Genomic DNA, 24,960 nt, shown 5'->3' with positions numbered 1-24,960 from the left:
TAACTTAGTTTGTACGTACATATCAATTCGCCTGATCCAATCTTCTCATAAAACAAAGTAAAAACGGTTCCGTGGTATATCAAAATCACCATCGATTTCAGAACACGTCTTCATAGTTGAAGTAATTCTAGATTGTGTATGTCATAATGCAGCATATAGTTAAGTGCAGAGCGCAAACCCGGAACAGATATTGCCCTACAACAGTCATAGCATAATTTATTAGATATACTCCTCGCACCGTCATTCCCTTTGTGGGAAAACTCCAAAGAATTTATTAACTGATTGATTTCGGTTTCATTTTCTATTTTACACGCTGTTCGTTTAACAATGTGTTTGTGAAGTGTTCAATTAATCACCTCAATTGAATTTCCCATTAGAATACTTTGGATGGCATCATAGCCATCAATCATAATTATGAAAAATTACATGTCTTACCTGTTGAAATGACGCTAAGAAACCCTTCTATATTTATATGAAATACCAATGCGAAAACATTCACATTAAAAAATAATCCCTAGATGTGTGTCTAATTGTGAGTTTTGCGTTTGTTATAACCATCCTCTTTACTCCGTTCCATTCCCGCATACCTTTCTCGTTGATCCCTATATAGTTATATATGTTCCCAGAACTATGTAAAACAGATTGTGACTTGCCACTTGTTGCTCTTTAATATTCCTAAATGAACGTTACGTTACATTGTATGCATACAGCCTTAGCGTATAGGCTACAATGGTACTCGCGAGATACACGTCCTTATTCAGCAACGGTTTCTATACTGCGCAATCACGGAACTCGGGTAAACGGACAACACCCTAAAACAAAAGTGTGAGTACGGTAATGTTGTGTTAAATCACGTACACATTTCATATACATAAGCTATATAATTCACGATATTGTACAAAGCTAATGCACTAAGGGTTTTAGGCAAACACATTCATTATGATTTTGATAAGAACCAGTACTAAGTGGACTCCAAATGCATTCTACCTTCTCATTGCAATGGGTTTTACTTCCTCGGATTATGTTCTATTTAAGAATATATTTATTTATTTATTTTCAAGGTAGTACTGAAGTGTCCATGACGACTATAAATACGAAAATACGACGTCGTACCTTCATTATATACTCCCTCTCAGCAGTTAAATGACAAGATAGTCCCCACTCTGTCGCTCTTCTTGAAAGAGGTCGAAATTAAGAGTGGCAAAAGGAAACCTGCTTGATATACAGTTTTCAACATTACCATAAGATAACCTTCAATAAATAATTTTAGCTGTATTGCCCCAAACAATCCTAGCATTTGACATAGGCCTACTTATGCAAGTGACGAAGTGTAAAAACATATATGTGTCTTAGTGAATATACGAGCCGTAATGTTAACAACTCTATTTCAATGTTATTACTCTAAAATAAAAAACAAATGAGTTGTAGCATGCTAGACTGGTTTGTAACGATAGAGAGGTAAATAAAGTACTACTATAAATAGCTTAAATCCACGACCTACATGTAGGCAAAACATACAGTATACACAACGTTGCGCTAATTTGATTGAGCTGATATTTAATTATGACTGGGCCTATTCATGAAGTCATAAGTAACTTAGTTTGTACGTACATTTCAATTCGCCTGATCCAATCTTCTCATAAAACAAAGTAAAAAACGGTTCCGTGGTATATCAAAATCACCATTGATTTCAGCACACGTCTTCATAGTTGAAGTAACTCTAGATTGTGTATGTCATAATGCAGCATATAGTTTAGTGCAGAGCGCAAACCCGGAACAGATATTGCCCTACAAAAGTCATAACATAATTTATAAGATATACTCCTCGCACCGTCATTCCCTTTGTGGGAAAAACAATTTATAAACTGAAACAATTTATAAACTGATTGATTTCGGTGTTCTTTTCTATTTTACACGCTGTTCGTTTAACAATGTGTTTGTGAAGTGTTCAATTAATCACCTCAATTGAATTTCCAATTAGAATAATTTGGATAGCATCATAGCCATCAATCATTATTGTGAAATATTACATGTCTTTAGCTGTTGAAATGACACTAAGAAACCCTTCTATACTTATATGAAATACCAATGCGAAAACATTCACATTAAAAATAATCCCTAGATATGTGTCTAATTGTGAGTTTTGCGTATGTTATACCCATCCTCTTTACTCCGTTTCATTCCCGCAAATCTTTCTCGTTGATCCCTACATAGTTATATATGTTCCCAAAACTCAATGAATGTGTCAATGAGCCCCATGGTTTGTAATAAGAAGATTATTGTAGGCCTCTCTTAGCTAAAGATGAGACCATGTTCCCCGTGTGGTCTCTGGCAGGCTACACTATATTACTTGTTTGATGAGAAAAATAAGTTACATATAGGGTAACTTAAGTAATCTGTAGGAGACAGGTATTAGTTGTCAATTGCCCGTGCTTTTGCCCCCCCCCCGCTTTGGGGTTACATTACAAGGAATCCAGTATTATTGACCAGTCCGTGTATTACACGGTATCGGAGGTCACCTGATGGTATTGTCATAAAGTGATGTTATACCTCCTTTAACTTCCTATCAACATTTTGCAAGTTTTATAACCCTTTGCAATTTTGACCCTCGAGTTTCCCCCTGTTAATTCCCACGGTTTCCATTGAAGAAATACCTTACAAATTGTTCGGTCCATTTTCAGACGTCTAGTTTAGGAACCCATATTTGCAGACAATACGAAACATAACCAACATATTAGGACTCGTGCTGTTATATTCTCGCACTTGATCGGTTCATTCAGTGATATATTTGATGAATAATATTGATGTTCCGAAAAAGGTAATATTGAAAATAATCATGGATCGGACACCCCATAACGTGTGACCCCAAGCTGTGCAACTTCTGAGCAGTTTTGGAAAGGAATGATCTAGTACTCATAAACGGTATATTATAGCCATATAATATAAACCTTAATGTTTTTGATCAGTTTTTTGAAGACATTTACAGCGTTCATTTAAAAATTTTATAGTCACAGAGAGCATAAATCATCTTGAAATCAACATCCCATTTTAATCATTTATTTGAGTGTCTTTGAGCTGGTTTTCCGAAATGGCCAACCAAATAATTTCCCCCAGAGGCAAAAATATCATCTCTACCATGCTACAGGCGACATTTGCCACATTACAATTTGTACTGTATAATACATAACTTACACGTCCTGTCCTATAACTGCTTGTAACATTGAATACGTAACTTACACTACCAGCACGTCCTCTAACTGTAAAAATAAAACTATCGGTACCTTGTTCCTGACTGCATGTACTAGACAATACATAACTTACATGATACTGACACCTGATGTTCTCTAATGTTCAGGAATACATATCATATAATACCAGTATCTGTCCTCTAACAGTATGTACCATGTAATACATTAATTACACTTCCTCTCCTCGAACTGTATGTGCCTTAATACTAAATATGCCTACATAACTTACTATATTCTTGTCCTATTACCGTTAGTACCACAATGTGCTCATATGTTACACAGCTGTCACTCTAAATTAGACCGTTGGGCGACATAGGATAAAAAGAGCACTTAGGGCAACATTGGCAATGTAATGTTATTGTTTCACACTGGACCATTGTAAAGACTCCAGTTTGAGTGCTTTTAAAAATAATCCTTTTGCAAAAAAAAAATACCAAGGATATTAATTAAATAATCAATTAATTGTACACAAACACACTTAGGGCGACATATAGATGTCGCCCTAAGTGCATCTCAGTGAATTTAACTGTGAAACAGCACTTTGGGCGACATCGCATCATATAGCACCTAGGACGACATTGGCAATTTAGTGTAATTTCATTACATTGGATGATTGTTAGGACTCCAGTATGAGTACCATTTATAATAATCCCTTTGAAGTATATATATGGCAAGGAATTAAATTAATTAATGAATTAATTACACATATACATGTAATACAATGCTATTTTGTTAGTTTGACCACTGTAAGGACTCCAGTGTGGGTACTATTGATAGAAATTCCTTTGTAAACAATAATTCAACTAATAAATTAATTAACTAATAACACATATACATGTTGGCGTATGTGAATATAGCTCTTTTCACAACACTTGGTCAACATATCATAAAATCAGCACAAAGGGCGACATTGGCACTAATTTAATGTATATTTCATCACACTGGACCACTGTTAGAACTCCAGTATGGGTACTATTGGAAGATATACCTTGTTAAATAAATATAGCAAATAATTAAATTAACTAAGTAATTAATTACACATATACGAGTTGTCCTATGTGAATTTATCTCTTTTCACAACACTTAGGGCGACATACCATAAAAACAACACTTAGAGCGACATTGGCAATTTAATGTTATATCATCAACCTGGACCACTGTTAGGACTCCAGTATGGGTACTATTGAAAGTTATCTCTTTGTAATATAAATAAAGCATATAATTTAATTAACTAAGTAAGTAATTAATTACACATATACGAGTTGTCCTATGTGAATTTATCTCTTTTCACAACACTTAGGGCGACATACCATAAAAACAACACTTAGAGCGACATTGGCAATTTAATGTTATATCATCACACTGGACCACTGTTAGGACTACAGTATAGGTACTGTTGAAAGATATCCCTTTGTAAAATAAATATAGCAAATAATTTAATTAACTAAGTAATTAATTACACATATACGAGTTGTCCTATGTGAATTTATCTCTTTTAACAACACTTAGGGCAACATACCATAAAAACAACACTTAGAGCGACATTGACAATTTAATTTTATATCATAAACCTGGACCACTGATAGGACTCCAGTATGGGTACTGTTGAAAGTTATCCCTTTGTAAAATAAATATAGCAAATCATTTAATTAACTAAGTAACTAATTACACATATACGAGTTGTCCTATGTGAATTTATCTCTTTTCACAACACTTAGGGCGACATAGCATAAAAATAACACTTAGAACGTTATTGGCAATTTAATGTTATATCATCACACTGGACCACTGTAAGGACTCCACTATGGGTACTATTGAAAGTTATCCCTTTGTAAAAATGAATATAGCAAATAATTTAATTAACTAAGTAATTAATTACACATATACAAGTTGTCCTATGTGAATTTATCTCTTTTCACAACACTTAGGGCGACATAGCATAAAAATAACACTTAGAACGTTATTGGCAATTTAATGTTATATCATCACACTGGACCACTGTAAGGACTCCACTATGGGTACTATTGAAAGTTATCCCTTTGTAAAATAAATATAGCAAAGAATTTAATTAACTAAGTAACTAATTACACATATACGAGTTGTCCTATGTGAATTTATCTCTTTTAACAACGCTTAGGGCGACATACCATAAAAACAACACTAGAGCGACATTGGCAATTTAATGTTATATCATCACACTGGACCACTGTTAGGGCTCCAGTATGGGTACTGTTGAAAGTAATCTCTTTGTAATATAAATAAAGCAAATAATTTAATTAACTAAGTAATTAATTACACATTCCATTTAATTGGTGCATTTTTCACTAAAAATCAACTTAAGGTTGCAGCCATTTGAGGGAGATATTTGACATGACAGTTAAACTACCAAAAACAGGTATCACCTGGCTTATAACGTGTAGCAAAATTTTCTAAAATTCAGAGTGCCCCTTTAATAGTTGGCATGATTCTAGAAATGACCAACTTTGTTTTGAGTATGAAAGTCACCTTGAGACTTTTCACCTTCTGCAAAGTTACATGTGTCTATATGAATAGAAGTCTTTGTGTGATTTCTTGAAATAATGAGTGTGGACATGTCTCATCAGTCACAGTTTTTTAACATTTGTTTTAGTCATAAGCCAACAGAATGATTTTAGCTGTTGTTGGGGGTCTATCTATCTAGTACTACTCAGGGCCTAATCTGGCATGATCAGAGATACTTCAAGTGTGTATAGGGTTATGTGCAAGACAACCTGAAACTTCTGTCCCATCAGTCACAGAATTAGGCTGTATGTGTGGTGCAATGCAAAATGGGGTAATCCAGTGCTGAAAGACAGCGAAACAGGAGGGAACGTTTGAAAGCAGAGGGGAAATATGATGCATATAAAAAACACAATCAGCGTATCGCAAACAGTGGGCACACAAGAAGAAGCGGGAGATGTCTTCACAACAGAAGCGTCGAGAACGTGAACAAAAACGCAAATCAGAATACAGGTACAGTATATTTCTTCAAATTAATTTGTTAGACCATGTTATTGAAAGCAGCTTGTGTCACTGACATGATGGTGACATGATGAAGTGTTCATTGACCTGTGAAGGTTATCCTGAATCAAGATTGGTATACATGTCAGATCTTTGGATTTTACTGTCCCATCAGTCACAGTATATTGTTCAGATAGTATAGCCTATATTGGACAGTTTGCAATGCCTTAAAGTATTAGTACGAGAATAGTGTCGTTCCATTCATACCTTATTTCCTAAAAAGAAATGACATAACAACTATTATCATCTACAGCAGTGGCATGCACAGAGGTTTGTAGAGAGGGCTGGATCACTGCATACAGGCCCTTCTGTCCAAAATTTGAGGAATGCAATATTCTTGGATCACAGAACAATGAGGCCCAGTTGAAGGAATTGGTGGGTCTATCGGGGGGAAAAAGAACCTGAAGCACTGTACAACACACTCCTGGGTGGCAGTATCACCACAGGAGTACCCATCACACAAGTGAATTAGTTTTCACAGAACCACTAGGCTGTAACTTAAATGATGTAAGGCCCAATCCAATCATTGGTAAGGCCAGGTGGATCCTTTTTATAGTATATGTATGCCCCTTTGCCTATTTGTTTTGGCTCTTTCCTCATGGGATGTTGACCACTTTAGTATTTTGGGGGGAAATGGAGAACATGGCTCAAAAAATTTATTTTAGACTTTCACTATATGATGAGCAGACCATGACTCAGTCATATGGGGCTATATGAGACAGCAAGTGTGGAATGGAACAGGTTCCCATGGGCCTCTGTCTGTTCTACATATGCCAGTTGCTTCTATGGGATGCTAATATGGCAAACCAATGTGGGACCCACACCCCCATTGGCCAACTCGAGTGGGCCCTACCTGTGATGACTATGGGTGGCTAGAGCCCAGATGACCCAAGTTTAATGCTAGTTGGCACCATATGTGGATGCAAACTGAAGTTAGTGCAAAACAAAATTTGCTATAATTTTGGAGGAGATAGCGTCCCATCAGTCACAGAGCTTCTGTCCCATCAGTCACAAGGAAAATGCCACTGTGTGAAAAAGTTAATGCCAATATTCTCTCAATGGTGGTGCTCTGATATAGCTACATTAAGTAGCTACCAGGATTGGTATATAACCAACTCATTCTTTTCATTCTGAGATAGTGCTTACAAGTTAACTAAATGTACCTAAAAATGGTGGTCCGCAAATGTCTCATCAGTCACATGGCTACTCTAAGTGCTCCTATCTAAAAGGAACATACTTATGTGAACAGTTCTTCAATGATGGACCACAGGACAGGAGCACATGCTCAAAAACCACTGCAGTGGTAGTCCAAGATGTCTGCTTTGTTAATCATAAAATATCTTCTGATACCTTCTTAAAAATAACAGTGACCATAATAATGTGAACATTTGGTGTAAGTATATACTGAGAATAAAAAGCTTTGAAGACGTTCAATCCAAATCATAATAACAAATGAGGAAAAAACATGTCTTTATGTTGATGTGACAAGGACTTACAGAACCAAAATAATGGCAAGTTCTTCTCAATGTCAAGAAATATTTAAAAACTTCTTCAATATGCAAATTCCTGTCATACCCATTAAACAATATTCAAAGAACACAATTGTTAGAGGAGATACTAGTTAGGCTTTTTGAAAATCTAAGACTTGAGCACATGCTTGAGTATAAAGTGCAAGAATGCCTTCACTCAAGATGTTTTCACTGAAAAAGATTATAAAAAGAGGAAGCACCAACCTAAAAATTACTGAGTTTATAGATACATTCATTATCTATTACTATTGTTAAAACATTATGTTGCAAAGGTCCCTTTGTAAAAAAAGTAAACTGTGACCTTTGGGTGCATGCCCAAAGAAATTTCAATGATAAAAAATATTGAAATTCATATCGAAAATATTTCCAGGTATGTTCTTTATAAAGTTGTAAGAACTGGTCTTCTTAACCCACCCCCCCCCCCTCATCCACAAGACAAGGTTTTTTGGTGGGGTGGAAGTAGATCACTTTTGCATATTTTAGTGGAGCTATGTTATGTTTCTCAAAGAATTGCATAAAAAGTTCATGTTTTGGTCCCTACATTCACTCAAATATCCAATGAATTCTAAAGCGATTCTAACACCTAACGTCACACAGTCACATTCCGGAGGCAAGGGTGTCAATGGAGCATCAATATAGACCAGGAGCCCATAGGGTTTGGTTTGCTGGGAAGGTAATCAATTGCCTTGTACATCACAATGTTCACAGTGCATTCCTGTATATGAAACCAGACGACTGGCAAACCGGCTGTGGTGGGTGTGACTGGGAAAGTAATTTTAAAGTCACCTAAAAGCTAACCTAGATCAGCTTTCATGGTAACCACATCAAAGTAAATGCAATGTGTCAGGTATGGCCCCATGAGCAACAAATGGCCATCCAGTAATTATTGGTGGTGGGGTAGCTTTGCCAGCCTCACGGATGACCTAGGTCAGCTCATGAGGTAACCACTTGAAACCTACTGGAAAATGATGGTTAGGACTTCAGATACAAGGGATGGGCATTTCCAGTCATTTTTATTGGTGGGTACCCCTGCCAGTAGACCCCCAAAATGCCCATCCCCTCATTGACCTAGGTGAGCTCATGAAGTAACCAGTTGAAAACTACTGGAAAATGATTAGCAGGACTCTATAATGTGAGGGATGGCAATTCCAGTAATTTGTATTAGTGGGGTACCCCTGCAAGTAGACCCCCAAAATGCCAATCCCCCTCATTGACTTAGGTGTGCTCATGATGTAACCTGTTGACACCTACTGGAAAATGATAGGTATCACTTCATATGTAAAGTTTGGGCATTTCCAGTAATTTCTATTAGTGGGATACACGTGCCAGTAGACCCCCAAAAGGCCCATCCCCTCATTGACCTAGGTCAGCTTATGAAGTATCTAGTTAAAAACTACCGAAAAATAATTAGCAGGACTCTATATGTAAGGGATGGGCACTTCCAGTAATTTATATTAGTGGGGTACCCATGCCAGTAGATCCCGAAAAAGCCCATCCCTTCATTGACCTAGGTCGGCTCATAAGGTAACCAGTTGATACCTACTGGGAAATGATAGGTATCACTCATATGTAAGGGATGGGCATTTCCAGAAATTTCTATTAGTGGGTACCCCTGCCAGTAGACCCCCAAAATGCCCATCCCCTCATTGACCTAGGTGAGCTCATGATGTAACCAGTTGAAACCTACCGGAAAATAATAGGTATCACTTCATATGTAAGGTTTGGGCATTTCCAGAAATTTCTATTAGTGGGATACACGTGCCAGTAGACCCCCAAAAAACCCATCCCCTCATTGACCTAGGTCAGCTCATGAAGTATCCAGTTAAAAACTACCGGAAAATAATTAGCAGGACTATATATGTAAGGGATGGGCAATTCCAGTAATTTATATTAGTGGTGTACCCCTGCCAGTTGACCCCCAAAAAACCCATCCCCTCATTGACCTAGGTCGGCTCACAAGGTAACCAGTAGATACCTACTGGAAAATGATAGGTATCACTCATATGTAAGGTTGGGGCATTTCCAGAAATTTCTATTAGAGGGGTACAAGTGCCAGTAGACCCCCAAAAAGCCCATCCCCTCATTGACCTAGGTCTGATCATGAAGTATCCAGTTAAAAACTACCGGAAAATAATTGGCAGGACTCTATATGTAAGGGATGAGCAATTCCAGTAATTTATATTAGTGGGGTACCCCTGCCAGTAAACCCCAAAAAGCCCATCCCCTCATTGACCTAGGTCGGCTCATAAGGTAACCAGTTGATACCTACTGGAAAATGATAGGTATTACTCATATGTAAGTGATGGGCATTTCCAGAAATTTCTATCAGAGGGGTACAAGTGCCAGTAGACCCCCAAAATGCCCATCCCCAATCATCTCCACCCAAACTACTTTTCACCCAAAATGTTTATAATGTCTATAATTATATATATATATATATATATATATATATATATTAAATATATATATATATATTAAATATATATATATATATATATATATATATATATATATATATATATATATATATATATATATATATATATATACATGCAAGGTATACTTAAAGATAGGATATAACAAAGTTTTGTGCAGCTTCAGCACTTTCGGAAATATATTTTTAAATTCATAACAGAGTCAATACAATATTTGAATGCTTGTTAGCCAATATATTAATATTTATGGTATTAAATAATAATAAAAGTCCAAAGCCAACATAAAATTTGCTTACAAAGTAATGACCTTCAGTACAATACAATATTTGTGTAATCAGGGCTCTTATACTGTATCGCTTACTGAAATATTCAACTTGTCTCAATTTTGCCAACCAATAATTCTCCAATTGTGCAGCATCAGCCAATACTGCAATCCTTATCATCCACAAAAGTATGCGACTTTGTGAGCTTCGGAATTATCATCCTGGCATTTTTTTAATATTAAAGGTATAATGTCATGAAATTCAAGGCAAAATGCAGTCAAGTGTTAGTTTAGTTTGTAATTATTGGTTCATACATCAGCATCCTAAACACATGTGTTTGTTGTACCATTTATGTTGCATGATCATGTGCAGTGGATCAGATCATGATTGCACAGGAGAATACTTGTCAGCCTACAGCTGGTTTACAAGCACCACTTGTTAAACGCTCATACTGGTATTACTGTTATTGAAAGAAGATGCAATATGAACCACAGAAAATAATGCATATTTTTTTCATTAGATGCAGACATTGAAGAATTTCATTGATTTCCAATGCATATTTATATACTCTCTTCACAACATGTGAAAACAATATTCTGTATGTATAATTTGTAAAGGTGTTGTAGAACTAGGTGTTAAGCATTAGCAGTACATCAGTTAGGAATGCATTATTATGGGCTCTGTTTTGGTGTCAACACAATAACAGACTAAAACCTGCTAAATGTAGCACTTTATCATCAGGTTTCTAATACAATTATGTGGAAATGACAAAAGCTAAAAACTTGGGTTCTAAATTAAACTGCATAACTTTACCTTTACTTATCCTCAACCATGTACATGCCCCTATGCAGGGTAATGTCAAATTTAATACACATCAACCAGTCACTAGTCAACAACTTCACACATCAACTTCCAGTTGCAGTATTATTGTACTTTCCATAACCTCATTATTCTTTCTGAAATGAGCGCCAAATGCAATGTGGGTTCATCTACTCAACCATCTACTCACCAAGTACGAGAACAGTCTAACTGACATCAGCAAATGCAAATACTATACTGTATATATGAGATTAACTACTGGCAGTTGTAACACATATTTTAAGAGAAGTCAATTATAAACTACTTTGAAAATCTATCTGCTTTAGTAGAAGATTCCAATTCAGGCTTTTTGTTCAGTGTATAGTAAAGGTTTTGAAATTATAAAAACAAAAAAGGGGCATGAATTCAGTTTTAATATGTAATACATTTTTAAATTGAAGTAAAAACTTATTTAAATTCAATACAACTCATCAAATTTGTAATATAAACCTGAATGCAAATTTGTACAAAAGGGAGTTCCAATGCCCTAATAATAAAGTTTTGTAGATAAAAGGCAATTTTATTTTATTTTATTAATTTTGGAACAAGAATTTAAAATGATGTGACATGGCTTAATACTCCTGAGCCAGGTACAGTAACTCTCTTTTCTCTGCAATCACATGGTATTACAGGGCTTCAGGTTCAATTAACATACAGTTAATTTGGAATACTAGTTTGTAGTATAGGTAAGTTATTTTTTATTTGCAAAAAGGGACATCTAGTCAGGGGTAGCATGATCTATGCAGGGATTGCTTGATTTGTAATTTGAAGTTGTAACAACTTTCCATTTGTATGCTATTGAAAAAGTACAACCTAAGCAAATCAAATATCATTTTGTGTTCCTATTCTGTTTTAATAGGAGACCTGTTCAATCATGGCTGAAACAAATTGCTTAATAGTTTTCCCAAACTACAAAGAACATGAATAACGCTTATCAATTTGAAGGAAAAAAAATGTACATGAATACAGTGGTTCAGTTTCACCCTAATTACTTTGTGTTAGTGGTTGGTAAGTTTGAATTGGTGTCGATAATATGACATACTTCTCTAGTTTTCCACCAGTTTCCAAAAAAATAGGAAGATTATCTTATACATTTCTTCTCTCACTAATTGGTTGTTTTTCTGAGACTATAAATTTAAATCTTTGTAATATTTTACAGGATCAACACACAAGATTAAATTAATATGCCAACATACTTAACATTCTTTTCTATGCCAGCTTCTGGCATTTGGCAGATTCATTTTTAATTTTTTTTTTCACAATAAACCAGTTGTATGGGACATCTTCGCCCTGTGTGTTTAGGAAGTCATTACTCTTTTTTTGATCTAGGTGCAAAAAGAAACATCAGCAAAGTATTAGCGACTTCTTAATATACAAATATATAAAAAAAAAAATGGGAAAATCACCCCCTACCCCAGCCAACAAATTAAAAAAACTGACTGAGGCAATCCCCCATTTTTAACATCCTAGTAAAAACACTGCACAACTCATGAATAATTGATGACATAATGTCCTTTCCCATATGATCAATTGTATATCATTATTCACATGAATATTTAACAGTTAAATTCAAGTGGTTTTCCACACTATACTTAATTTTTACATATGTTATCAGAAAAGACTCGTAGATGACCTCGTTCTTTAACATCATAGATGAGCCACTACTTCATCGGCCATGTTAGGTAAGAAGCATTTGGTGCAGAATAGTTAAAGCAAAAACGACATTTGACCTAATATTCATGTACAATAGCTCAATTAAATATTATAACTAGGCTAACCATTATGTTTCAGTACATGCCAATAATTAATATCAACACAAATGTCCACAAATCATCTGATCATGCACATTTCAGGGTAAAATAGGGATAATTTGACACATTTGTTTACCAGAAAAATAACAACATGGGTGCTAAAATATCTGATTGTGACTCATCTGACAAATCTCTCTTGGAAGTTTCCTTCTGTAGTGAGGGCGAGAGATTAAATTTTGAAAAGGAATGGGCTTGAGAAGTTAGCCTATATTGGCAAAGGCTCTTACTATGTATATCCATCCCCCCCCCCCCCCGCAAGAAAAGTGAAACACTGACCTGTTCTGAGAATTTTGACAGATTATTAACAATATGAACTATACAGTGATGTCACTGAACCCCGCATGGAATATCGTTGCTACTGAAAACTAGCTTACTCTAACATACAGATACATGCAGTAGTCAACAGTATTGTGCCTGGCTAACCATAATTATGATAGGATGGTATACATATAAGCAGACCCAGTTGTCAACAAAGTTCTTGTTATTGAACTTGTTACCATCTAGCTTGTGACTAATATGCCTAATATACATGATTACAAATTGAAACTCATGGTTTTAGTAAGTGGAATGCTGGAATGAATGATTAAAAGTAAATGGTCCATTCCATTAATTGAGGTTCCAGTTACTGACATTTTATAGTCTTCCACATTGTTATGCTTTTAAGCTTTATGGAAGACTTCCCTCCACTTTGTACTTTTGTGGCAAACAAATAAATAAAAAATAAAAAATTAAATAATACTAAAGTCAAACATGGATCCATAATTAATGGAAGGTTTGATAAGACTTCCTGTGATTTAAGCAGATTTTTCTATCTTGCATCGTCTTTGAGGTTCCTGTGATGTATTTTCTTCTCATGGCTCTTTTCCCATATGGTATACTTCCTTACTGTAAGAAATAATATCATATCACATCAAATAGCAGAAGGTACTCAGTACTAGTAAATCACAGTGAAAACTTACAAAAAACACAACCTATTTTGAACTGACGTACAAGTGACCCTTGATACAATCTATACTCTCCTGCACTTCCATGAACAGGCATCCTCACACATGGAAGCACTTTCTATAACTAAAATGTCATGCTTACTATAATTGCCCAAATTCATGCAAAAGCATTCAGCTTTGATATTAAATGATATCACAATGCACAAGTGCTTCATCTGTCCCCACAAAGAGAGACACTGAACAGACACGGACCCATATTTAAGTGATCTTCAGCAGACCACAATAAGAGCTGGGGTGGAGTCTAGAGTAATATCTATTTGCTAGAATTGAATGTGTAGGAAAATTTCTCTTGACAAACCATCCCTGGTACTGTTGTACCACAACCACTTTAGGGTTGATTGGTCAAGATGCCCAAACAAACAATAATTTTGGCATCGGTGGGTAAGAATGAAGTACAACTGGTAGTCTGGTAACCAGTGAGATTTGGCCAAATCTTTATCCTTATATCACTATGTGTAGGGAACCATATGATGGTAAACTATGTTCACAGTGTTTCAAAATAACAATTTCAGAGCACCAGATTGGGATTGAATGTCCATACAACAAACAACCACCAGTCATTGCCTATCAGGTGTTAGCAGTGGAAGACTAAAACCTAATGAGTAGACTGCTAAAATATACTTTGCATGTATCATGTACACCGTAATAGATACATGTAGACATACACATGCAAAATGCTTTAGAAAAGTGACAGCCTACAGTATATAATAAATATAGATCTTAAATGCTCTCATTTTAATAATATTCTTCCATACCTGTAAAATTGTGCTTCCAGTTAAGAAATACAAAAAGAAATTTTACACCCTTAGATTTTTCTGCAAGTGCATCTTTTTGTTTTTATCAAATCTGTTGTGTCCCTTGCTCACACATCTCTGGTCTGTGTAATGTTCCACTGGGACAAGTCCAAATTTTCCAAATCAGTTATCAATAACTTTTTAAGTGTGTAGTGTACTTGATATGAAGCTGTTGAAAGTTTAAAATCTGTTCAGCTATTCAAGGTATACTAGGTTGCTGCGTGAATATGGAAGAATCTCCTTTGTACTTAACCTATTCTCACATGTCCAAAAAAAAAGGACGGACTGCCTTCAGTTGACTATTCACACCATGCGCATGAATCTGTCTTGAATAGGTCTGTTCATTGTACAAATCATTAAAACACTCATTCCTGCAGGAATATAGCTCTCGAAAGTTATTGTACAAATCTCACAGCGCCACAATGAGACGGACCTACTGTACCACAAGTACAAGTACCATCGATAAACAGCTCTCTAAACCACCATGCAACAGCTCAAACAATTTGTTTGTTTCCTTTTGACAGATGAGATCAAAACCTATGTTCAGTTTTCCCCCTTAACACAGAATCCCACCACGCATACAGCCTCACACAGGTCTAAACAAAAAATAGAAGTTTCAGAGCACAAGTAAAGCAGGTTGGAAGTGAAAGTCCTAATAAAAAAAAAACAATTCTAATTGCCCATTAGGTGTTGTCGGTGGATAAAACTACATGCGTATACCTCTGATAAGTAGTTAAGTTGTAAAGTTCTGTATTTTGTCAGGGAGTGTCACACTACTCAACAAGCCCCATAGGGTTTTTAGTACACTTCCTTTCACAGGTTTTGGTTCTTATCTCCTATGTTGTTATATCATACTTATGTTATATAAAACAATATAAATGAAATGAAAAAATGAAAGAAGCACTTCAAAAACAAAGTTGCTCTAAAAATTACTATATGTGTGAAATAAGAATAAGCAAGTTACAAGGTGTTAGACATATTCATCTGCTTCTCTCCTGTATATGTGTACTATTAATTGTGGTTTCAATGCAAATGGCAGAGATTGCAGTCCATACCTTGTTGACCCATTGAAGTGTTGTGACGTTTGCAAATAGGGACATGATCTTTATCTCCATCACTCTCCTCATTACTTGTTACAGCTAAAATTCAAAGCAGAAGACAGATCTGGTTTACAGCATTATATAAAATAATATACTGACAAGATAGTCAGAATAACGCATGCTACTTGCTCAAGTTCCTTCAAGACAGTTGAGTAAATATGATGGGTGAAAACAGTAACAGAGGTTAGAGCAGGTAACTATGATAATGGAATAAGATGAAAAGCAGGACTGCATTGAAAAGCTATGAAGAAGGAGAGGGACAAACAGTAGTTGAAACTGGTTGGAAAAGCCTTAGGGGTTGAGTTCATTATAATAAGCACTTCACTTTTATCATGCCATACTCAATGGTATCAATCCTCAAAGGTTTCAGATATGATTAAAATACAGTATTACAAAATGGGGTCTATGGCCTCAGTTACTCTACCCCATCCTTTTCCTCATGGTACACCGTTTCCCTCTTCAGAGCTTCCTTGTGGGAAATTAGCTCTCCACAATACTCTACTAGGAACTCCCCTTTAATGAACTTCCTATGTGTAATACTCCATAACCTGTAACCACAAAATATGCAGTTACAGTTGGTCAAGTTAATATCATTTTCTGGCCATCATAGTACGCGCAATAATATGAGAGTTGATTACAACATGTAATTGACATTTAGGCATTCACAAGTAAAAGCCCTGTCAACCTAATAATTTGGAGACATTCTTGAATCATCTATTGTACCTCCAGGTTTACGGTATAGTTTGTACACATGCAATATGACATAAACCTACATGAATGACCCATTTTCAATTATTTTTTGTACCTGTAGCTGATTTAAAATGATCTTGTGCAACAACACTTAAATAACTAATGACATAATGTGTTGTCCTAACTAACACTATCAACTACTAGTTTGTACCAAGTAATCGATATATCATGCTTACAAAATATTGGAAAGATAAACTATTGGAAGACCTAACGATAGGGCTCTTTTACGATTCAAGACCAACATAAATTTGAGTCTAATGCTAACATAGTGCCCTTCATATACAGTATTATCATGTTTATAAGAACACATGTAGTGCATAGGCTATCTGACTGATTTTAAATTGGTTGCACCACAAATATGAGATTTTGCCATGTACTATATAAATTCTTGTTAAAGTATAGCTTCATACCAAATATTATGCAGATCATTTGCATGGGATCATGCCAAATTAAATTGAAATTTTACATTAAGCCCCACATTCAAGAGAGCAGCTGCACAATGCACATATCTACTACCCCTGACCAACATGTATACATTTACTGCCATACATTTTAAGCATATTATTACCATTCACAACACTGTTCGTCAAATACTGTGAATAATTCAAAAAGCTCAACTAACATACACACCAGTGCTGTTGTATTTGAGACAAATTTAGACTCAACAATAAAGTCATCAATAAACTGGATTGAAAATCCCCATTTATCAACTTTGTTAGTACAGTAGTGAAAAGCCTCTTTTAATGGCCCAAACCTTTTCTTTACACGACATCTAAGTTGCATCGGTTAGAAAAATATCATAAAATTATAATGCTTTTGCAATAAACATTTCATGGTGCAAGAGCGGATTTAAAACAGCTGAACTACTTTCAAAGCACTGAAACATCCACATAGGCACTAATTTTTATTTTCTGGAGGTATAGGCGCAACCATGCACGCATCGCCTGACGATAGGCTACTGCTGGGCTCGGTCGAGCGAAAGGAGGATCACCCGGATCGAATGTTTGGCTCATCGCTTTGATAAGGTGTCATACTGAAGACAACATACTGAAGACAAAAGTTTGAACTTGGCATCAAGATGGCTTAACTTAGTTCAAGACATACCTTTAGTTGCCACCTGAGGCTTGAAATTAGATTTGCAAAGGCAATCATAGGAATATTTCCACTCATAGAGATGACAACCCTGAGGATCAGAGACCAGACCAGAGCTGATGTTTATTTTTTTACCAGTGGTTTTTAATATTTGTGTAACTTTTTGATGTGCAATTGGCAATTTAACGGGTGAGTGAAACCATGCTGTCTCCATGTTTTTGTACTCTCCCCAATGAGATCAAAGCATAACCGTGCCATAAAGTATTATTTTAAGCAAGTGTTGTAATAATATTGTAGGGTAAGTGTATCCTAACCCATTAATGTTACTAAAAAATTAGGTCCCGATCGAACAACAATTCCATTTATTTTTACTAGGCCCTAGTTGCTATCGTATCAATTCCCAATCCCATACTGTGCGGATATATTCTACACTATAGGGCAGGTGGTCAAGTACCTTACTAGCTTCACTGTTTTACCTCTGTTCGCCTGTCCTGCCCCTTCAATCAATTTTCACCGCCCAGTCCCCCATTCATTAGCCCTTATATTGTACTTCCCTGTCGCCAACTCCATAGGTTTATTTTTTCTTGCTAAATTCCACAGTTCACTATTCACTATTTGTATGGTGCATATCATAAGCCTGTTTGAACTTCAGAGTTTAAACTACACATACGCAAAGCCTCAAAACCTGATCCAATATTTACCCTGGGCTCTTTGCAGTGTCTGTAAACAACCAGCTTCACGAAAATTACAGTTACCCAGGGATAGGCTATATCAATAACTTTCTACGAAATATGCATAGAAAATCCTTTAAATTTGACGATGCATGAAGTACAGTAATTTACCCAGGAACCTGTTTTAAAAATTACCAAATTTATTGTATGCATGGTTCACCACAAATAAGCATATTCTGAAAATTTTAGTTGAATTGCTTCACAACTGGTCTGAATTTCATTGTGAATTGCTTCCCAATGGGTTTGAAATATTCACTAGAAATGCCAGTTGTTGCATCTGTACCTGTACTTGAAGTTCCTCTTTTGCATCAAAAAAAGGTTGTTAGATTAGAAACTAGAAAGGGAAATTGTGAAGCCCCTTTAGAGTTGTATATTCAACCTCAACCATTAGCAACTAGAGTGATTCAAATGAAAACTAGTCACATTTTTTAACAAGCAGAGTTGAGAGCTATGAAATTCATTCAGTTGCACGCACTGATCAAGGTTTTCAACTCAAAATGGGATGTTTAGATTTGCAGCTACAGCAAGGGGCGTGTCCATTCTTTATTAATTTATAATATAAGACTATCATGATATTCCACCCAGTAATGCAATATCTGCCAGAAGTATTTGTTCACAAGCAGAAGATATTTATTGTGTAATGGATTGTTCAGGAATGTTTTGCCAAAACCAAATAGTGGATAAAGTCATGTGTATTATGTGTACAGAAGCAGTTTAAATGGCATAGTTTGTATATAGGTTATAGTAAAGGGTTAGCCTGTCATTTTCTACGAGTTACTGTGTATGTACATTACCAAAAATGTTATTTACATGTATGCCTTTAATGCAAAAATATAGGAGTTTCATATTGTAGCTATTGTAGGTCTTTTCTTCATAATAGTACCAACCATTGGCAAATGTGTTTCACCTTGTAGGAAAGAAATACTTTTTTTAAAATGTGAAGATGAGTTTTTGCATCTCTCAAATGCTTCATATTGATAGGTCAGTATATAGCTTTTAAAAAACATGTGTAGATTTATTTTGGTGTGATGTAGAATAAAATTTGCAACTTGTGGATTAGGCCAACACTTTACTCAGCGATTAAAGTTAAATTTATAGTGGATATTAGTGAAATTACTAGTGATTGCTCGAAAAGATTGGAGAGTTGCAAGCAAATCTGTCAAACCAGTGGTGACATGTGAATTCAAGGGATTGACAGCACCAAAATTAATGCATGTAACTTTTGACTGCATGTTACTTAAATAGTTTACATGTGTATACGCACGTGTGTAGGAACACATGTAAGCTATGTGTGCATGTGCATGCAAGTAAAATATTCAGTAATCATCATATCCCGAAATGGCCTACATAAACAAAACCCAGGAGTAACTTTGAAAACACCCTTTTTGTAGTTTTCACTTGTGGTGCAGGTAATGATTTGTTTGTGCAGGTAATTTTTGCTTAACCTACATACACAGGTGCATGTACAATATTTTTTTTTTTTTTGTAATTGGAACACTGGTTGACAGTCACCAGTTTATTACACCTCTGTTTATAGCTCTATGATTACACATTCAAGAAAGAAAACAGCCTCAGGCCATACCAATTACAGGTCACTACATCAAACCACTATACATCTGTTGCATTCAATTCAATACCATGAATGCCATAATATATTGACCAATCCCAAGACTTCTAGTCATTAAAGTTACAATAAATTCATCAAATCTTTGACATGGCAATATGTGCACCTACTCTAAACAATGGCAGTAAGGGAAGATCTCACCATGAAATGTACAAATGTCCCAATGCACCAACTCACATATCCATGAATGTAAACACCTGTTCCAACATGCATGACCATAAACATAATACTAGAACAGGTTTAGCAGATGACTCTTTAGTTCTGTTTCTCGATAGACATAAATTTGGCATCCTAATAACCACATCTTAGGTAACAATTATTTTACCTCTGTGTGAAAGCATCGGTGTCAGCTATGTAAATTAGTGTACTGGTTTCATCTTAACAAGTTCTACGTGCTGGGCAGAAGAGCAAGAGAGACAAAAATTGCCCTAGGATTGATTACAGATAAAAGATAAAAGTGAATCTGTGTAAGAATGGCACTGTATACTGTGTGGCACAGTGCAGCACAGTGTAACAGGAACTGGAATAGATACTTACAGTTGGAGTAGTTTTATGTGGTTCGAGTTAGTGTTAATATTTACTAACAGCTGTATGCCGTTCTATACCATATACTGTGTAAGGTGGGAGAGGGAAAGGGAAAGGTTAACTACAATGTTCGCTCTACATTAGCAACGTAGGTTTCTGCAGGTTGATATGTACATATGCTTTTACTTTAACCTTTGATTTGGTCCATGACACTTGCATTTAATGATTTATGTGTAGTCGATTATGTGCAAAGACTTGATGCGTCAAGTATAGTAATGCTCACTTTACAGAGACAGCAAATGAATATACTGTTATCAGTGTTCTTTCTGACAAAGTAATCTTGAATTTCAAGATAATGATTTTCATGTCTGCTTTGGTAGAATACTGTACCTAGTTTTGCAGATACTTTTCTAGGACTTATATTCCGAGAGCACCATTGGTATTCATGTGTAGCCTTACCTATGGAAAATGGTGACATATTTTTAGTGTGTTTCACAGAACATGAGTCTTGAAAGTAGAATGCATAAATATGCTATTGTTTAAGTGTAAAATACATTTTTAAAATTTAAGGGTTGGAACAGTCCTTTTCCTTTCATTTACATCAAACCTCTCATTGACCAAAAATCTTTCACTTGTATTTTTTTTTATCATATGCTTTTTATATTCATGATGTAAGATCTTTTTATCATGAAATTTGTTTGATGTAACTTTGAAGTTTACCTACTTTACAAGTTAAAGAGAAATTTGTTCAAAACTTTCTCAAGGCAAGAGGGATGTTATGAAGTGATATTCTACACCCCCCTCCCATGTACTTTAAGTTCTTATCAAACAAGATTATTTATTCCTTTGCACTACTGACCTTCAACGTTCCCCTTCTAGGGTAGGGTACTACAGTTCCCAAAATTATAGATATACTTTAGAAATTGTTCTGTCCACTTCCCAGATGTATACAGTACTGTAAGGAAGTTTCAGACAAGGAAAATCAACTAAAAATTAGGATTCTCACTTTGTGATATTTGGACTGGCGAAGAATAGAGAATACCCAGAGTTTTAGCAACTGCCTAAAACTGTATGATCTGATCTATTATTTACGTCAATGAGTTTCATTCAATCTGGGATCAAACAATATAAGAGAAAACTAATTAATGATAGCCTTTAAACTTTGTTTCTAAACAGACATGCTTGAATTACAAATTAAAGTAAAAAAAACCCATAATCAATGCATCTAATCAATGCATATACATATACATGGGTCATTCCATATCAAATCACCAGATTTTGGGGTATGTTGTAGTTCGACATTTTTGAAAAATTCCCAAATTTATTGCATGAGTGGACCACCATAAAATAAGCATATTCTGAAAATTTTAGTTGCATTGCTTTACAATTGGCCGATTTAAAATTCTTTGAAATTCCACAATTTGTCGCCACCATGGCAATTTGGCATTTTCTTGACTTTTGAGGTCTCATTTCTCAGCAATTACACATTCTACTACCTTTCTATTACAGATGCCTATAGAGTCTAACCCATAGAACAGGAAAATAAAAAATTAGGCTACAAAAATATTGTCTTGTGGAGTTAGGTCAACTTAAAAGTGTCAAAATATTTAATTTTTGTACTTTTCACTAAAAAATGTGCTATTTTTAGTGATGAATTGCTCCTAAACCATTGCTTCAGGGTACTTGATTCTTTCAGAGGTTATTATGTCTTGTACAAACATTACAAAATAATGATTACAATGCTTTCCTAGAATATGTTTGCAAGTTGTGCAACTCTAAAGTTGCTATTTCATGCTGCGATACAGCATGAGGTAGGGGTTTTGATGCCAATTTTTTACCAAAGTAACCATGTTAGAGGTGTCAGGGCTTATACTTTATTAATAAGTATAAAGTTCTTACACATTAACAAATTTCAGGGTTTTGGCTGTTCTCAATATTAATTTATGAAGTTGTTAAGTTGCTCCGATGTACAAAAGAGGTCGTTTTTGACGGTCAATAACTCAAAACGCGTCAAATTAAAAAAAATTGATAATTTTTTTCTGGAAGAGATATAGTACCACCCTGTTTGTACAAAAAATTTCAGGAGGGTGTTTTGCCTTATTTTGAAATGAAAAATCCTCAAAGTTTGTCAAAGTCAGTACACACATATGTATGTACAGTGTGTACAGTACATACACTGCACTGAGTGTATATGTACGGAGTGCCATGAGTGCCAGAAGACTATGTTTAAACTAACACTAATATACACACTGTACATATACAATTGGTTGAATTAGAAGACTTTACTATAGAATTAATTTCAACCAGTACATGTATGTACAGTACAAAACTGTACTGGGTGTACATGTACAGTGTGTTAGTGTTGTTTTAACATAGTCTTCTGGCACTCATGGCACTCCGTACATATACACTCAGTACAGTGTATGTACTGAACACACTGTACATACATATGTGTGTACTGGTTGAAATTCATTTTATAAGTCTTCAAATTAAATGAATTCAACCAGGAGCACCCAAGTACATTGCAAATAGTATTTTGTTATATGAAATTAAAAACTGCACAGTATTGAACTGAATGACCTTGAAGTACAGTACAATACCCATGGTCAAAACTCATGGAACATCAAAACAGGCAAAAACGTTGTTTTGTAAAAATCCCAAACTTTGAGGATTTTTCATTTCAAAATAAGGCAAAACACCCTCCTGAAATTTTTTGTACAAACAGGGTGGTACTATATCTCTTCCAGAAAAAATTATCAATTTTTTTTAATTTGACGCGTTTTGAGTTATTGGCCGTCAAAAACGACCTCTTTTGTACATCGGAGCAACTTAACAACTTCATAACTTAATATTGAGAACAGCTAGAACCCTGAAATTTGTTAATGTGTAAAAACTTTATACTTATTAATAAAGTATAAACCCTGACACCTCTAACAATGGTTACTTTGGTAAAAAAATGGCATCAAAACCCCTACCTCATGCTGAATCGCAGCATGAAATAGCAACTTTAGAGTTGCACAACTTACAAACATAGTCTAGGAAAGCATTGTAATCATTATTTTGTAATATTTGTACTAGACATAATAACCTCTGAAAGAATCAAGTACCCTGAAGCAATGGTTTAGGAGTAATTCATCACTACAAATAGCACATTTTTTAGTGAAAAGTACAAAAATCAAATATTTTGACACTTTTAAGTTGACCTAACTCCACAAGAAAATATTTTTGTAGCCTAATTTTTTATTTTCCTGTTCTAAGGGATAGACTCTTTAGGCATCTGTATTAGAAAGGTAGTATAATGTTCAATTGCTGAGAAATGAGACCTCAAAAGTCAAGAAAATGCCAAAATGCCATGGTGGCGACAAATTGTGGAATTTCAAAGTGTGATAAATCGGCCAATTGTAAAGCAATGCAACTGAAATTTTCAGAATATGCTTATTTTATGGTGGTCCAATCATACAATAAATTTGGGAATTTTTGGAAAGGGTGCAGCAACAGCCATCCGTGATTTGACACGGAATGACCCACATATACATAAACAGAATAATTTGAATTCGCGCAAGTGAACCCTGCACTACATTAGATCGAAAAAGACGTGCAATTAAACCAAACTAAACATTATAAATTTCCCGTTACTTCTACATAAAATATCAATACAAAAACAACAACTTACTTCTTTGGCAGTATACTAAAATCACACGCTATAATAACTTCAGACTATCAAGCTTTCCTGAGAAAAAACGGTTAATAGTTCTTACAGTAAACAAATCGACCGTGAAGGAATGTCGTAATTGTTTCCTGAGTGTGACCGGAAATTAAATACTAAAATATGATAAATGAGAAGGTTAAATAGAACTGAAGCGTGCAGTAATCCCGACTGCTCGCAACATCATTCATCAGTGATAAATTTGTAAATGTTCTTTATGTTCAACATTAGGGTATATTGAACCAGTCACTGTTGAGATGCACTTCATGTGTCCGTCCAAGCTTTTACAACTTTCGGAATGTTTTTCTTGGGATTTATTATTTCCGGAAGTTAGCGGAATCAATCAGACATATCAATTCCTTTCTTTCTAAAATGCACAGTAAACATCCTTCAAAATAGCCCTCTTACTGACCAACGCGTATGACTCATCACCTTGACCGAAAATCCTGTG

The 24,960-nt window shown here is 35.3% G+C and overlaps 1 protein-coding gene and 1 long non-coding RNA gene across 3 annotated transcripts in view; both read right to left on the bottom strand.

Moving 5' to 3' along the window:
* LOC139983272 (uncharacterized) overlaps positions 1–1,723 on the bottom strand; it is an 87,593-nt gene extending 85,870 nt beyond the window's left edge. The window contains exon 1 of one of the 2 annotated variants that reach the window (XM_071996705.1): positions 1,612–1,723. The gene's annotated coding sequence lies outside the window, so the exon portion shown is untranslated. The remainder of the gene's footprint in view (positions 1–1,611) is intronic. The other variant, XM_071996710.1, reaches the window with a different exon arrangement.
* Positions 1,724–13,690: 11,967 nt separating this feature from the next.
* LOC139983301 (uncharacterized) lies at positions 13,691–24,598 on the bottom strand. The gene is made up of 3 exons (XR_011798599.1): positions 24,477–24,598; positions 16,037–16,120; positions 13,691–14,068 (listed from the first exon to the last, which is right to left on the bottom strand). It is a non-coding gene; the product is annotated as an uncharacterized lncRNA (long non-coding RNA).
* Between the last annotated feature and the right edge of the window lie 362 nt (positions 24,599–24,960).

Source organism: Apostichopus japonicus, chromosome 16 (assembly GCF_037975245.1).
Source record: "Apostichopus japonicus isolate 1M-3 chromosome 16, ASM3797524v1, whole genome shotgun sequence".
Lineage (NCBI taxonomy): Eukaryota > Metazoa > Echinodermata > Holothuroidea > Aspidochirotida > Stichopodidae > Apostichopus > Apostichopus japonicus.
Note: the sequence above shows the minus strand (reverse complement) of the source record. Positions and strands in the feature narration are given on the sequence as shown.